Below are 15676 nucleotides of genomic sequence, written 5' to 3'. Positions count from 1 at the left end.
TCCCTCTCCCTCTCCCTCTCCCTCTCCCTCTCCCTCTCCCTCTCCCTAGGCATAATTGACACTCCCCAGAGATATGTTTTACTTCCCCAGATACTGTACAGCAGTCAGAAGTAAAAAATTAATTTTTTTTTTCAAATGCTTTGCTGTGATGGCTGAGAACACCCTGAATGCAGACGCTCTAACAATTTTAAAGTCATCTGACCGATTTCCCCACTTCTTCCCTTCCTAGATCCCAAGCCCCTTTATTTTTTATTTATTTTTTATTTGCGGTACGCGGGCCTCTCACTGTTGTGGCCTCTCCCATTGCGGAGCACAGGCTCCGGACACGCAGGCTCAGCGGCCATGGCTCACGGGCCCAGCCGCTCCGCGGCATGTGGGATCTTCCCGGACTGGGGCACGAACCCGTGTCCCCTGCATCGGCAGGCGGACTCTCAAGCACTGCGCCACCAGGGAAGCCCCCCCCCCCCAACCAAGCCCCTTTAGATCAGGGCCATGAGGATCACCAGTCCTCTGCAGAGCCGTCACAAAGTGGAACAACACCAGGCAACGGTATTGGTGTTCTGGTTGTTCCAAAAATTTCACTCTTTAGCCACATGAAATTTGGAAAACTGTTTCCCTTGTTTGGATCTCAATTTTCTTAGTCTGTAAAATCAACGGGTTAAAAGACTTGATTTCTGGAATCCGTTAGAAAGCTAAGATTCCAGTATACTGAGCTGGATTTCTGAGAACCTCCCAGAAGTCAGCTCAAAAGTTCGGTTGGTACAACTCTAGGTGGTGGATCTTTGTCCCAGACTTCAGACACAAAGAGAATAAAGTGCTAACTTGATTTCAGACCTGGGCCCTGTTTTGAAAATTATTTGTGATTATTACAATATGGTACATGGTATAATTACATGATCTTAATCTTCCTTACCACTCTTCAAAGTGGGCATAACTATTCCCTTTTTACAGTCATTGAAACTGAGGCTCCACCAGCTTCAATAACATGCCTAAGCAAGGAGGAGGTAAATTCCAACAGATTCTGTGGGTTCTGCTGGAGCAGTGGCCTTTTAGTAGCTTTGCAGGAGCCTATCAGGTTGAATTCCTAGGATGGTATCAATTTGGTGTGTCCTGAACCCTGGAGTTAGACAGCACCCCGACTCTCACTTGCACCCCACATTCACTCATACTTCTTTTACATATTGGTTTTTAGCTCATCGATGTTGAATTGCCCTTCCAACTAGGTGTTTCCCAGCGTTCATTAAAAACTTTTGGGCCCCTAAATGCATCAGAACATCGGCTAGAAGAGAAAAAGAATACATATGTTGCACACTGTTCTAGAAACATGAATGCGTTTAGATGTCATCCATGAATTATACCAATTTAATTCTCACAACAACAACATAAAGTGGGTTTTATAACTCATTTTTTAATTAGCAGAAGACAAAGCTGGGGTAGGTTAAATAGCTATCTAGCATAGACTGTACTACCATGTCTGGCTGTTCATTGCCCTTCCTATGAGAAGAGTTGAGGTCCCGGTTCACTCTCATGGGCCTTGCACTGCCTCCTGTGCAGGGAGGACACATCCCTGACCCACTGGGGGTTGCCCATGGCCATGTGACACTTTTGCCCAGTGGAAAGTGAGCCAACATGTCCTATGCCTCTTTCAAGCCGCAGCTTAAACCTATTTTGTGTTTCCCCCCATTCTCTCATACATTCTCTCTGCCAACAGATGGCCTGTTCCCTTGTGACTGCTCCTCAAGCCTGGGTCCCCAAACAAGGTGTGCAGAGTGGAATGCAGGCAAGCCATAGAGGTCATCCAGCAACGTAAGCGTGAAGTAACTATTTAATTATTCAAGGGAGATCCCTGGTGAACTTGTGGTTAGGATTCCGGGCTTTCACTGCTGGGGCCTGGGTTCGATCCCTGATTGGGGAACTGAGATCCCACAAGCTGTGCTGTGCGGCCAAGAAAACAAAACAAAACAAGTAATTTTTCGTAAGCCACACGCATATTTTTTTTATTACCGCAACAAAACCCAGTGAAAGCTAGCTAGTATATTTGCTCATCGTCTTAAGGCAGTGGCTGCTTCTGCACTGATGTTATTCAAAGTCCCCTTTAAGTTCTGACTGGCCTGCGATTCTATACAAAACTACAGCCAGACATTGTCAGCAAATTTTTTTAAAAAGTACAAAATAAAATACAAGCATTGCTAGATCACATGGTAGATGACTTCTAGGTCTACACACAAGGCATAAAGTGATCACTCATCCAGAAAGCAGATTTCTCTTAACCTTTATGTGAACAAAAGGCATAGCCACAACTTTAAGAGATGCACAGATATGTGATAGCTTCTTAAACAGAGAGAGAGAAGATTGGCACTACTTCATCTCCAGCTTAGAGACTGCAGCCAGCTCAGACTTTAAATACCTACTACACAGAGAGCTCTTGTTCTTTCCTTCTTATTTATTCATCTATGTATTTATTTATGTTTAAGGAATCAGCTGGTTAGTTTTAAGATCACCATGAAGAGATGTCAACAAAAGAGCCACTGGTTATGAGGGTGCTTCTTATAGAGTCTGTCTATGCATTAGTTTAGTCAAAAGTATATCCAGTTTTAAAAGGGCAAAATCTTGTGTATAGGGCGACCAGCTACATCTGTTTACCTAGGAATGAGGGGTGTCTTGGAATGTGAGACTTTCCATGATAAAACCAGGAGAGTTCCTGGCAAACAGGAATGTATGGTCACCATGTGTGGTGTACAAATCTTTATACTGGCATATTCTCCTTAGATGTATCAGTGGGTTTTTTTCTTATCACTGGATCTTTATATCTTCTATAAAGCTCAAACACTTCCTCATCTGTGAAGACTTCCCTACTCTGACCATATTCCAGAACTGTAATGAATTTGTTCTCAGAATGGAGAAAAGCATTCAGAAGCCCATCATTCATTCAAAGGTTAGTATTTGCATTCTATTTTATTCTTTCCTTTGTGTCATTTATCATTTTTGCTAGCAATCTCCTTAGTGATACAGAATAAGAGGATTCTGATTTATTAGCTCAGTATCTGGCCATTAGAATCTCCTGGTAAACTTGAAGGAGTATTTATCCCCAGACTCATCTCTGGTCAATTAAGTCAGGATCTCTAGGGATACAGCTGGGGCCTTGACTTCATTGTTTTGTTGTTTTCATGTTTGTTGGTTGTTTTGTCTTGTTTTGTTTTGTTTTAAGCTTTGCAGGTGATTCTATGTACCTAGAGTTAAGAAATACTAATATGGCACAACCCCCTAATTAAAAATGACAACAACAAACAAAACAAACTTAAACAGAAGTTTAACTATCTCATGGCAGATTTTTACAAATTGCTAGCAGCATTTTTAGATGAGAAGAAAATCAAGAAATCAAACTGTCTAATCCCTATTCTTCTGGCATAATTTTTAAAATAGATCTATGCATCTATCCATCCATTTCACCTCATGTGCAGATGATATTTCCATTTCTCCTTCCTACTTCCCTCTTGTTGACCCTCTCCCCAAACTAGGGAATATCCGTGGGAAAAGAATGGCTTGTCATGAACAATAGGATTGTTGCAAGTTGCTGAGTCTGATGGGTTGTGTATACTTTGATAGAGCCTCTTTTTACCTCTAAAACTGTCATAACCACACCTGCTACAATGGACTATGATCACAGTTTAGGTCCAACAAATCTCTCAGGAGTATCATACAGAACTTCTCACGGCGTGTGCCCTGACTGTCCACAGATAAGCCAAGGTATTGATTCCCTTAGCTCTCTAGCAGTCCAGGCAGGGCGTGGCAGGGGAGGAGCCCCTGTCTATCAGCAGGCTCTCCTTCCTTTGTGTTGTAAAAACATGGTCACTTTCTACATATACCATGATGTAAAAAATTTTGCAATACGCTGAAAATAATCTTTATTCTCTTTCCCAGTGTTTTTCTCTTCCTGCCAGTAATGTCAGCCTTCATAATATTAATGCTTTTTTGGAGAACCTAGACTTCCAAGCGCTGAAGATAGTGATTTCTCTATTTTACATTATTTTATTTAATTTTCAAAGAAGCCCTGTTGGATTTATTTTAGAGATTAGAAAAGAGAAAATCAGAGAACTTGAGTACTGGCCCCAAATGACACAATTAGTAAGGTAGATATGACATTTAAAGCTGCCTAACTGTTTTTGTTTGTTTATTTATTTTTTACCTATCACATCACTTCTAAATTTGCCTTGTTATCACTTTCATGGCCAAACCAATGACTTGGACTTGAAAGAGATGAGTTTTTTCTGGACTTAGGGTTGATTTTTCAGTCTGTATTCTTCCCTTGAAAGTCAGAATTAGCATCTAGAGAAAAGAATTTAAAGAATCAAATATCTGATGTGTGCAGTAAGGAATAATGTGGCAGGCCTGGGTTTCCCAAACCCTGCACATTCTAAAGAATTTCGAGACTGACCCTTGACCAGTTCCTGGGAGATAGCTCCCAGCCCTTGGAATATCCTGCCTGCTAAGAGTGTCTTTGTATACCTGAGATTTGGGGCCATGCCAGGTAGTTTATGCTAACAGAGGGATTTGCGTTGGATGACAATGCTTGTATGCCTGAGGTTTTGGGCCATGCTGTGCCAGTTTGACATCTGAGGGGCTGGGGTCTGAGTAACTGAAGTCAGTTATATAGCACTGAATACCTACACAGCTGACCCCAATAAAAACCTTAGACCGCAAGGCTTGGGTAAGCTTCCCTGGTTGGCCACACCTCACTTGTGTTGTCACACATTGTAGTTGGAAGAATTAAGTGCCATCCATGCGACTCCACTGGAAGAGTATAACTGGAAACTTGTGCCTGCGTTCTCTTAGACTCCGCCATATGTATCCTTTTCCTTTGCTCATGTTAATCTGTATTCTTTCACTGTAATAGACCATAACCATGAGAGTAACATCCTTTCTGAGTTCTGTGAGTCTTTCTGGCAAATCATCCAACCTGAGAGTAGTCTTGGGCATCTCCAATACATACTGCTATTTGGAAACATATATGTTGAGAAAGCCTGAGGATTTACATGTGCCTGCTACTGCCCTCCATGCTAAGAGCAGGGTCAAATATCCACTACAGCTCCAACTAAGGACTTTATAAATAAGCTCCTCAAAAAAGAAAGGGAAAAAAAGGACATTCTGTAAAAAGCTAGAAGAAAATGCCGAGTGTATAATCAAGTGCTTAATTGTGTGGTGGTAGCTACCATTGCTGTAGCGTTACAAGAAAATACTGAGAAATATGGTGGTCAAGTCATGTCTCTCTTACCATTAATGCCCTTGGACTAATACAATCTCGTCAAGGGCATTTGCTCAGAAGTAGATTGATGTTCACATGCTTGAAAGATAAATTGGGCTACTGACATACTCTTATTAAATGTTTTGTTTTTTTTTTCCTTAACAGCCACAAAAATCTGCCAATTTCATAGAACTAAGAGGTTTTTCTTAGAAAAGATAGTTCTTAAAATCAAACCATTCTTGCTAATCAGTCTTTTCCCTTTTTACTTTGTTTAAAGAAGGAAAATGTGTCATGAAAACATCCATGTCTTTCTCTGTTCACAAAGCAGCACACTTCATGGGTTGATGACATCTTAATTCTAGCTTTTTAAGGTTTACATTGCGGAATGAATTTTTACAATCTATCAGCGATCTTCAAAAATAAATGAGAGGTATATCATAAGAAGGCAGCAAATGGCTGAACTAACAATATTAATGATGACCTTTAAAAAATCTTTTTCAATTATATTTTATTTCTCAAAAAAGAATGTAGGTCCAAGAACTAGTACAGAATTTGAATGCTGTCCTTTTATTTTTACCCACAAGCTGTATTCATCACAAGGATAAGCGTTACCCCAGGTTCACAGATACTTTCAATGAAAATACAGCAGACAGGAAATAAGGAAATGGGCCTGCAGAGAAATTAAGCCTTTGTTCTTTTCTGAGTTTTTTTGTTTTGTTTTGTTTTGTTTTCAGGGAAGTCTTTCTTGAAAGGGAAGAGAAAAATCTGTCCCATAATGCACATGTCCAAAGACACATCAGAAAAAAATAATAGGGTCTGGGGAGATCTAATGAATGTGACTCCATTCATGGACTGGATGGAAGGTGAAACTGCATATTTTCAAACAGATTGTCTCCACAAACTAAGATAATAGCTAGCAGAGGGCTGTGTTGATGCAGGGGTTAGAGGTGTGAAGCAAGTGGAGGACTGAAGGCATCAGACACATGGGCCACAGGATGGCATCCAGGCACATGGACCATGGAATGGCAGCCTTATCAAGATCCACATAGGGAGAGGGTGATGTGTGACATTCACCAATGCAACTTTCTCAAAACCATTCAGTCAGTTGCTTCTTAGCATTTTAAAGAGTAGAAAAATTTCAGAATTGTGTTTACTTTAAATGGGGCGTGTTCTGATTTCACTCTCATTCCTCAGGGTGTTGTGTTCTTCTGATGTAGCAAAAGACACCCCTGTTGGTCAATGGTGGGAGACCCACATCATCCTGGTTACCTACAGGGCTCCTTTCTTTGAAAAAACAATCAACACACTCCTGAAAACCTCATAGTGAAACTAACTAAGGAGAGGAAGCTATTCGCAGCATTTTTTATTATCCTGAGTTGTACATTGTATGCTTTTGAATACCTCGGAAATAGTGTTATGCTACAACTTGGAACTGAGTTGAACTGTAACATTTGGGAGGCAGAAAAATGTTAAATGTTTGAATAGATGCCTTGTATTGTCTACATCCTCTTATTTACATCTTTTCATTAATATTAACCTTTGATGATATGATATATTCAAAGTGGGATCTAAGAACTCTTCTAATGCTTGTAGGGATTAACAGCTGTTGTGATTTTTAAATTTAATTTAATTTAATTTTTTACTGAAATATAGTTGATTTACAATGTTGTATTAATTTCTGCTGTACAGCAAAGTGATTAAGTTATACATATATATATATATATATATATATATATATATACATTCTTTTTATATTCTTTTCTATTATGTTTTATCTCAGGTTATTGAATATAGTTCCATGCACTGTACAGTAGGACCTTGTTTATCCATTCTATATGTAGTAGTTTGCATCTGCTAACCCCAAACTCCTAATCCATCCCTCCCCCACTCCATCCCCCTTGGCAACCACAAGTCTGTTCTCTATGTCTGTAAGTCTGCTTCTGTTTCGTAGATAGGTCCATTTGTGTCGTATTTTAGATTCCACATGTAAGTGATGTTTCTGTTTATGTCTTGATAGAGGTCCAGATCTTGGTAGTGATTTTATCACTTTCTCTCTGTACTAGGACACAAGTTTCTTCACACTCTCTGAAGGTGTAGATGTGCTTTCCTCTTCGTGCCATTGTCATGTGTGAATATGTCTTCTCCTTTCTACCCCATTTTGTAATATTTGATAGAAGAACTATTTTGTAAATTATATTTGTGTCCCTCCCAGTGTGTCTAATTCAATGCCTTTTATATAATGGGCATTCAATAATTATTTATAGACTAAGTGATTAAATGAATAATATCAATGATGTCATCAGTGAATAGAAAGGTCTATTCCATTAACTTTGATATATTTCAGCAAGTGATACATATTTACTGAGACAAAAAAGTGGTTGATAGTCACATGTTTAGAAGGGATTAATTCTGGTGACTTTTTCAAATGGAAATTTTCTAAGTGCCAGTAAATAGCATTTACATTATTTGTTGTGCTCTGCAGTCTCATCAAGATAATAAAATATTGTTTCGATATAAAAAAGATTGGACAAAACTAGCCTGGGTGGTGTCCAAACCATCTGCTTAGGTCCACAAAAAACACTTGTAGGGAATAAATATGTCTATAATGAGCTTGTGACTTTTAGATTTGAAATCTTAAGTGCAGAACTCAATAAGAGTCCTCAAATGGCAGCTCTCAGAGACATCTACCAAGGAAGAAAACAGGCAAGTTACCATTGCTAGTCAGATGTATTTGCCAAGAAAACCAAAACATTGAAATGTAGGTCACAGATGGCGTCCCAGTCTTTCATGGGTACAGCATCCTAACCATAAATCTGCAATCTTCACCTAATGGAGATCCTGGTGAGATCAAGCACCAAAGTTCCTCTTCAAGGGGTTGAGCCCACCCTCAAGCATGGCCTTCTCCCCTCTAAAGGATAAGCAGGAAAGATTTTCTTAATCCTCACTTGATCAGATATTGTTAGCATCTCCCACTGTGTAAGTTATCAGCGATATAGCAGTAAACCAGAAAACTAATTTCCTCAGTGAAGATTTTTGTAGAATAAACATAGCCTTTGGAAGCAAATCTAGATTTGAACCTGATGACTTCTACCTAAGATCTGAGCAAATAGATAGGCTCTGAGAGAAATCAATAAAGCACTTATATCAGAGAGAATAATGCAATCCAAACAGTGGAATTTATATAATCTCTGCTGAAAGGATACTGCTAGGATGCAGGCAAGGTTAGGAATATGTGTGGTCAAAGAGGAGAGAAAAATGTGATAAAGATCAGAGCCACATAGATGGTGAGCAGACATAATTACTCACTGTAGTTAATTTGCTTAGGTCCTCTGAAGAATGAAAATGGCCCTTTACCTATTCAAAGACAAGGAAAAATATGATCTCAGTCCTATTAAAATAAATGCAAGAAAAACTTCGGTAGTTTCTAAAAGCTTTTTTTTCTTTGGTAATGAAAATTAACCCCCAATTCAGAACCTGCCAGCTATATGCAGATGAATTGTATTCTAAATGTGGTTTTAAAAATCTCTACACAAATAAAAACTTAACAAAGAAATATTGCTGTGCAATCAAACTGAAAAAACAAAACAAAACATGGTTTTTCTTGTGAATTTTAACTTCTTAGCTCTTGTAAAAAGTTTTGAGAGCAAAGACAAGAGGGCAAGCCACGTTAATCTAGGTTTAGTCTTTCCACTGACAGGAATCAGAGGAGAGTTATTCTATTCAGGCTACAGATGACCACAGTTATCAGATTGATGTCAGACAATTTTTCAAACCACCTGACATGCTCTTTGAAGTATTCCCTCCCGGTAATTCAATAATTATTACAGAACACCTACAGCCTGCAAACGAGTGAGCTCTGCTAAACTTCGAATGCTAGACAGAATGAGGTACATATGGCTCTGCCCTCTTGGGGCTTCCAGTCAAGAGGAGCAAAGAGGATAAGCAATTAACAGGGTTCTTTGTTAGAGATATTTTATAGGAACCAAATGGGTGATATGAAAGCCAGAAAGTGAATGGAACAAGTTTCTTCCTGCAGGACAAAATGCAGGTGCAAATCCCCAACAGACTGATCCCTTTGATGATATACAAAACACATTAATTACAAGTAAGAAAAAGAAGAGAGAATCAACAAGATTCAAGGCAGAATTCACTTACCAGATCAATCTGGGCTTTCATAGAGCTCTCTGCAAGACTTTAGAGCAACGTTTGGCAACAAGAGTCCTGCAGGTACATGTGAATTGAAACCTTTCTAATCTACTTTCTACCACAGAAACATTGAAAATAATAGAACAAAATAAAAACAAACTATAATTTTCTGACATGACATTAAATGAAGACAGTATATAAATTTTCAAATATAGCATAATTTAGTGCAAAGAAAAAATTTCATGTCGGTAAAAATTATGGAAAGAAATAAAAGAATATGCTTATAGTTCTATTGTCCTGTTAGAGGAGTGAACCGTTTCCTTAAATGATCTTTCCCTTTTTAAAATTAATTAATTAGTTAATTAATTTAAATATTTATTCGTTTAAATATTTTTCTTGTAAGTAAAGGCACAGAATTCATTAACTGTAATCATTGGTTTATGACACCACCATTTGTTTATACATTGCTCTTCTCTGTTTGTTTAGTTTGTTTGAATAAGATAAAACACACCCAATACTCCAATTTTAGTATTGTTGACTTAATTAATCTTTGTTTAATAGGCAACCTATTTTGCTTTGTTTCAGACCAGGATGTCTAAATAGTACTAACCTACACATTTTACTAATAATTAAAATAATTTTTCTCTGTTAGTGAAAATAGCATTTCATACTTCTGAAATTAAATTTTTTTTATTGTGTGAAGATACTCAATTTCATCTCTTTTTTACAATTTAATGTATTGACCAAATTCTTCTTTCCCAATGGTCTCAGACACAACCTCTTTCATATATAAATTTCCACAAATGTATAAGCCTCTTAATGGACTCTCTGATTGATACATTGGTCAAATTGACATCAGTACATTGACATATAATTTTTCACAAATATTTTAGAATTTAATATTTAAAGTCTAAAAAGAAAATTCTTCTGGGATTTTTATTGAAAATGTAAGGAGAATTGATATCAGCAGTTCTGAGGTTTTAAATACATGAATATATCTATTTATTTAATATATATTTAATTTCTTCAGTTATGTTTAATAGATTTTAAGTATAACTTGCACTTATTTTTAAAATTTGTCCCTATGTGTCTCATATTTTTATTCTATTGTAAATGGTATTGCTTTTTAAAAATTCCATTTCTAATTGTATGTTGCTAGTATATACAATGACAATTGATTTTTGTATAGTGTCCTTATCTTGTATAATCTCACTAATTCATTTACTAGGTCTAGTAGGGTTTTTTTTTTTTTTTTGTAGATTTTGCATAATTTGGCAAGTTAACTCAGAGGGGTTTGTTGCTGTTTGTTTGTTTTACATAGATGATTAGGTTAACTACAAATAAAAAATGTTTTACTTTTACTTTTCTAATTTCCAGTACAATATCAAATAGAAGTGGAGAGAGTAAAAAACATTGTTATCTTCTTGATCTTAGGGAAAAAAATGTCCAGTCTTTCACTATTAAGAATGATGCTAGCTATATTTTTTAAATATATTTTTAGAAGCTCTAATTAATTTTATAAAGTTTTCTTTTATTCTTAGTCATTTGAGAGTTTTTATGATGAATTAATGTTGGATTTTGTCAAATGCATTTTTAACATTTATTGAGTTAATCATATATGTTTTTGTCTATTTATTCTGTTAATATGACAAATTGCATTGATTGATTTTTAAATGTTAAACCAACCTTGCATTCCTGAGATAAACCTCACTTAGGCACTATACATTATATTTTTTTGCTAGATTTTATTTGCTAATATTTTATTGAGGTATCACATCTATATCTATGAAAGTTATTGGTCTGTAGATTTTGTTTTATAATGCAGTTTTTATGGTCACCTACAGAAGCATATGAACCCCTCAGCCAAAATTTGGTTTACATGTTGAGACTGATGGTTATACACACTCAAAGACACACGTTTACAAATACACCAAGAAGGCATGAAAGACTTATTCCTTACATAATTGAGTTCTCTGAGGGGATCTGGGAATACCTCTAATGCAGGTCGGAAATGGCTTGAGAAGGAGTGTGGAAAGGAGACTGGTTTGAGTTTTTATTGTAGTTACAGGGTGAGGCTGGGGTGAGAGATTTGGCGCATGGGAAGGGGTATTAGTGGTTTGAATTTCACACTAGTGCCAAAGTAGAGAACACCCAGCTTTTCTTATCAGCTTGTCAAGATGTAGGGCACAAGGAGAAAAGGGAAGAGTGAGATGTCATCAACAGTCAAACTTCAAAAGACTCCATTACAGTCTTTGTTTTGTTTGGGTATTTAGAATAATCTGACCTTATAAAATGAGATGACAAATGTTCCATCCTCCTTTATTTACTGCAGGTCTGTGTGGGCTTTTTACAGTCTCTTTAAATATTTGACAGACTTCACCAGTAACCTATTGGGACCTAGAGTTTTTGTTGTTGTTGTTGTAGTTGTTGTTGTTGGAGGGGAGGTTTAATGGTAAATTCATTTTCTTGAAGAAAAATAGAGTTATTCAGAGTTTCTATATCTTATTTTTTTCAGCCATAATAATTTTGGACTTTCAAAGAATTTGTCCATTTCATCATTTTTTTAAATTTATTGGCAGAAATTATAACATTATCTATTTTTAAGTGATTATAGGACCTATAGTGATATTCCATATTTCAGTCCTGATATGGATAATTTGTGTATCCTATCTTTTTCTTGGTTAGAGGTCTAGTTAGAGGTTTATCAATTTTATTGTTTTGTTTTTTTAAAGAAACAACTTTAGGTTTTATTGATTTTTAAGCATTGACCAATTTTTATTTCACTGCTTTCCTCTCTATTATTTTCTGCTTTTGTGGGGTGGATTAAATTGTTCTTCTTGTCCTAGATTCTTATGATGACATCTTAAAGTTTAATCTCTGGGTCAGTTTCTATTGATTGCTTTTTTTCCTTAATATAGACTTAATTTTCCTCCTTTTTGGCACATCTAGTATTTCTCTTTACCTATTTTGTTGTAAATTTTATAGATGGCATGTTGTCAGCAAGCTGGATTATGTGTATTTCTTCCCAGGAAGTTGAGAATTTGTTTTGTTTTGTTTAATTTTGCTCTGTTTTCTGTCTTCCAGCAAAAATTTCCTCGAATTATAATGAGTATGGTTTTATCCTTTTTTAGGGTAGCCTATTTTGGTTATGATCTATATTTTTGAGGTATGGCTCTTTCCCTAGAATATAGACCTTCCTCTTAAGTAATGGCTTTAATTGGGGTATTCACTGAATGCTTGAGATGTCCAGCAGTGGTATCCAGTCTGCACAGGCAAGAACTCTAAAACTTCCTGTACATGATGACATCTGGTATACCTCATTAGCTATCAGCCTGAGAGCAGCTGATTTCTTGCAGGCCTTGTCATGCTTTGCCTTCACATGTCCAGCCCACACTTTATCAGTTCTTGAGGTGGATCTGCATGCAGAATTCTGTCCCCACTTCCAAAACCATAGGCAGCTCCCTCCTTGAGCATCCTGGAACTCCAATCTCTTCCTCTTCAGCTTGACCAGATCACCTCTCCCTGCAGTCTCTGCATGCCCATAACTTCACAGGGAAAGGGTCCCAGTCAGGGAACTTGATGGATGTGGAGCTCACCATTCTGACCCTCCTATTTAGTGCTTGGAAACAAAGTTTTTTAGTTTGCTTTATATAGTTTGTCCAGTGTTACAGTTATTTACAAAGAGAGGGTAAATCCAGTTAAAACCTGTTAAACCATCTTGGAATACCTTCTGCACTTGACCCTTCTTCACTCTTCCATATAAAATTTAGAATCATGTTAGCAAGTGTCATAAAAACTTGTTGAGATCTTGACTGGAATTGCATTCAAACTACCGATCAATTTGGAGATAATGGCATTTTCACAAGATCAAGTTTGGTATATACCTCTATTTAGCTTTCCATTAATAGTTCTTATCTTTGTATCTAATTTCTAAACTTTATAATGTGTTTGCATTGCTATTATAATACACACATTATTTAATAGACTCTTGCATGGTTTAAAGATACATAGAAAGATCAATCCAACTGTTTTTAAAATAGTTATATAAATTCTATTTTCTACTTCAATGACAGAGAACTCACTGTAGCTGATTTTATTGTTAAACAGCTAACCTTGTCATGAATTTTGGCCTTATGATGAATGAAAATTATGCTTCATACAGCTCTCCATGTCTTAATTTTACTCTCTGACCTTAAATAGATAAATCTAATTTTTAACATTATTACTTAGTTTCCACCACTTAAAAATCTCTTTTACAAACTTTTTAAAGTGTTGGACAATTGATCTTCATTAAAACTCTGGAAGAAAGCAGAATTGATATTACTTGCCCCATTTATGAATGGAGAAGCTGCTAATCAGAGAATTTTTTTAAATGTTCCAGCTCTCACAGCTAGTAAGCAGGACCTTTGGGCCCTTAATTCAGTGTTATTTCCATCAACAACGAGTTTAGATTATTTCAACCTAGCTACAAAGTAAGGTGCAAGGTCAGAAGAAAATAAAAAGCTGACATGAAACTTACAGTTTTCTGAAACATTTACAGTTGACAAGTTTAACACATCTTTAAATTCCCGGATGTAATCAGACTTGACCTGATGGTCCTTTAAATGGAGGACTTCATGTCTTGTACCACCTGGTGGCCTACCTACTCAACCAGCACAAAAGACATAGAAGGTTCTCTAAATATTATTGTTTTAGTAAATTCTCAGTGACTTTGGATGCAATCAGTTGTCAGCACCTTCAAGTTATTGGTCCTTTTCTTAAAAGGAATTTTAAATCTGTGAAAGTAGATTGAAAGCAAAACTGAAGGAAGGAATCGCATTAACATTCATGAGTGGTCACGAGTTTTGAATGCATTAAACTAATTTCATCCACCAGCCCTATCTGATAGTTCCCATTATCTTCATTTTACAGATGAGGGTCAGATTTTTCAAAAATGGTAGATCAATGAGGTAATACTTTGACGCCATATTTGGATTATGCTTTTTTTTTTTTTCTCTCAGATTTGTGTGTCATAATGCACCACAGAGGTTTTTAAAGAAATAGTTAATAAATAACAAAAAATATCAGAAGCTTCCACCGAATTCTGCTCTTTTAGCGCCACACTCAATAATGAACTGATTGAGCAAGAAGAATAAGAAAAAGTAGAAATAGCTGAAATTTAGCTACTTAAAATGTACCAGGGACTTTGCTAGAAGTTATACACATATTTATCATTAAATCCCTACTGAACTTTATGGAGAAGGTACTGATTTCATCTTCATTTTACAAATGAGAAAACTGAGCTTTAGAGATTAAGTAATTTTTCCAAGATTACGCAGCCAGCAGTAGCAGGGGCGGATTCAATCTAAACCCAGCTTACTCTTAAGCCTTTGTTTTCACACATGCATGTAAAAGACTGTACTGTGTGTGAGTGTAAAATAGTCCTCCATATTCCAGCCTTCATAACAAAAATTTTAATCTCACTCTATCTCAACAGTGGAAATTCAGAGCACTGTACTGCTTAGACTTCTGTTCCACTGCAACTCATACTGTAGTGAAGGAGAGACAGAAGCATAAATAAATAAATACGTGAATAAGATTTTCAGATAGCAGTAACGGCTCTTTACATAAAGCATGGTAATGTGCCATCTAGTAAGTGACTGAAGCTTTGACATATCAGCTGTGACCAGAATGACACAAGGGAGTCAGCTACGTGAAGGTCTGAGGACAGAGAGAGGACATTAAGGGAATAGCAAGAGCAGAAACCCAACAATGGCATCACCAGAGCTTGGTGTGTATTAGGGAAACCCATGCACCAGACTGGCTGGAATCCAGAGCAAATTACGGAGTGAATAATACAGAGTACAGAGAGACAGACAGACTCTATGAAGACTCTTTCAGCCATGGTCAGGAGCTCAAACTTTACTCTAATAAGAAGGCTTTGGAAAGTTTGGAATGGGAGGAGTGTGAAAAATATAATTTTGGGTTTAAAAATATCAGTATGTGTGCATACGGAGGATGGATTGTAGAGGGTCAAACATGGAAGCAGAAAGACCAGCTAATAGCATATACCACTAATCTGAGAAAGACATGATGGTGACTTGGACCAAGGTGGTGGAAGTGAAGAAAGGAAGGAGTGGATGGATTAGGAAAAAAAAAAAATTAAATAAATAGGCCTTACTGGTAGATGGGATATGGGGGGAAAAAAAGAATTGGTTTCTCTTATAGTTTTGCTTAGCCAATTGGACATTTGTGTCATTTCCTGAGATGGAGAATTTCAAACATTGGGACAGGGAGGGATATGGATTA

The sequence above is a fragment of the Monodon monoceros genome, unplaced genomic scaffold (assembly GCF_005190385.1).
Source record: "Monodon monoceros isolate NGI ecotype Baffin Bay Population unplaced genomic scaffold, NGI_Narwhal_1 Super_Scaffold_19, whole genome shotgun sequence".
Taxonomy (NCBI): domain Eukaryota; kingdom Metazoa; phylum Chordata; class Mammalia; order Artiodactyla; family Monodontidae; genus Monodon; species Monodon monoceros.
The sequence above is the reverse complement of the archived record's forward strand: the minus strand, read 5'-3'. Positions refer to the sequence as shown.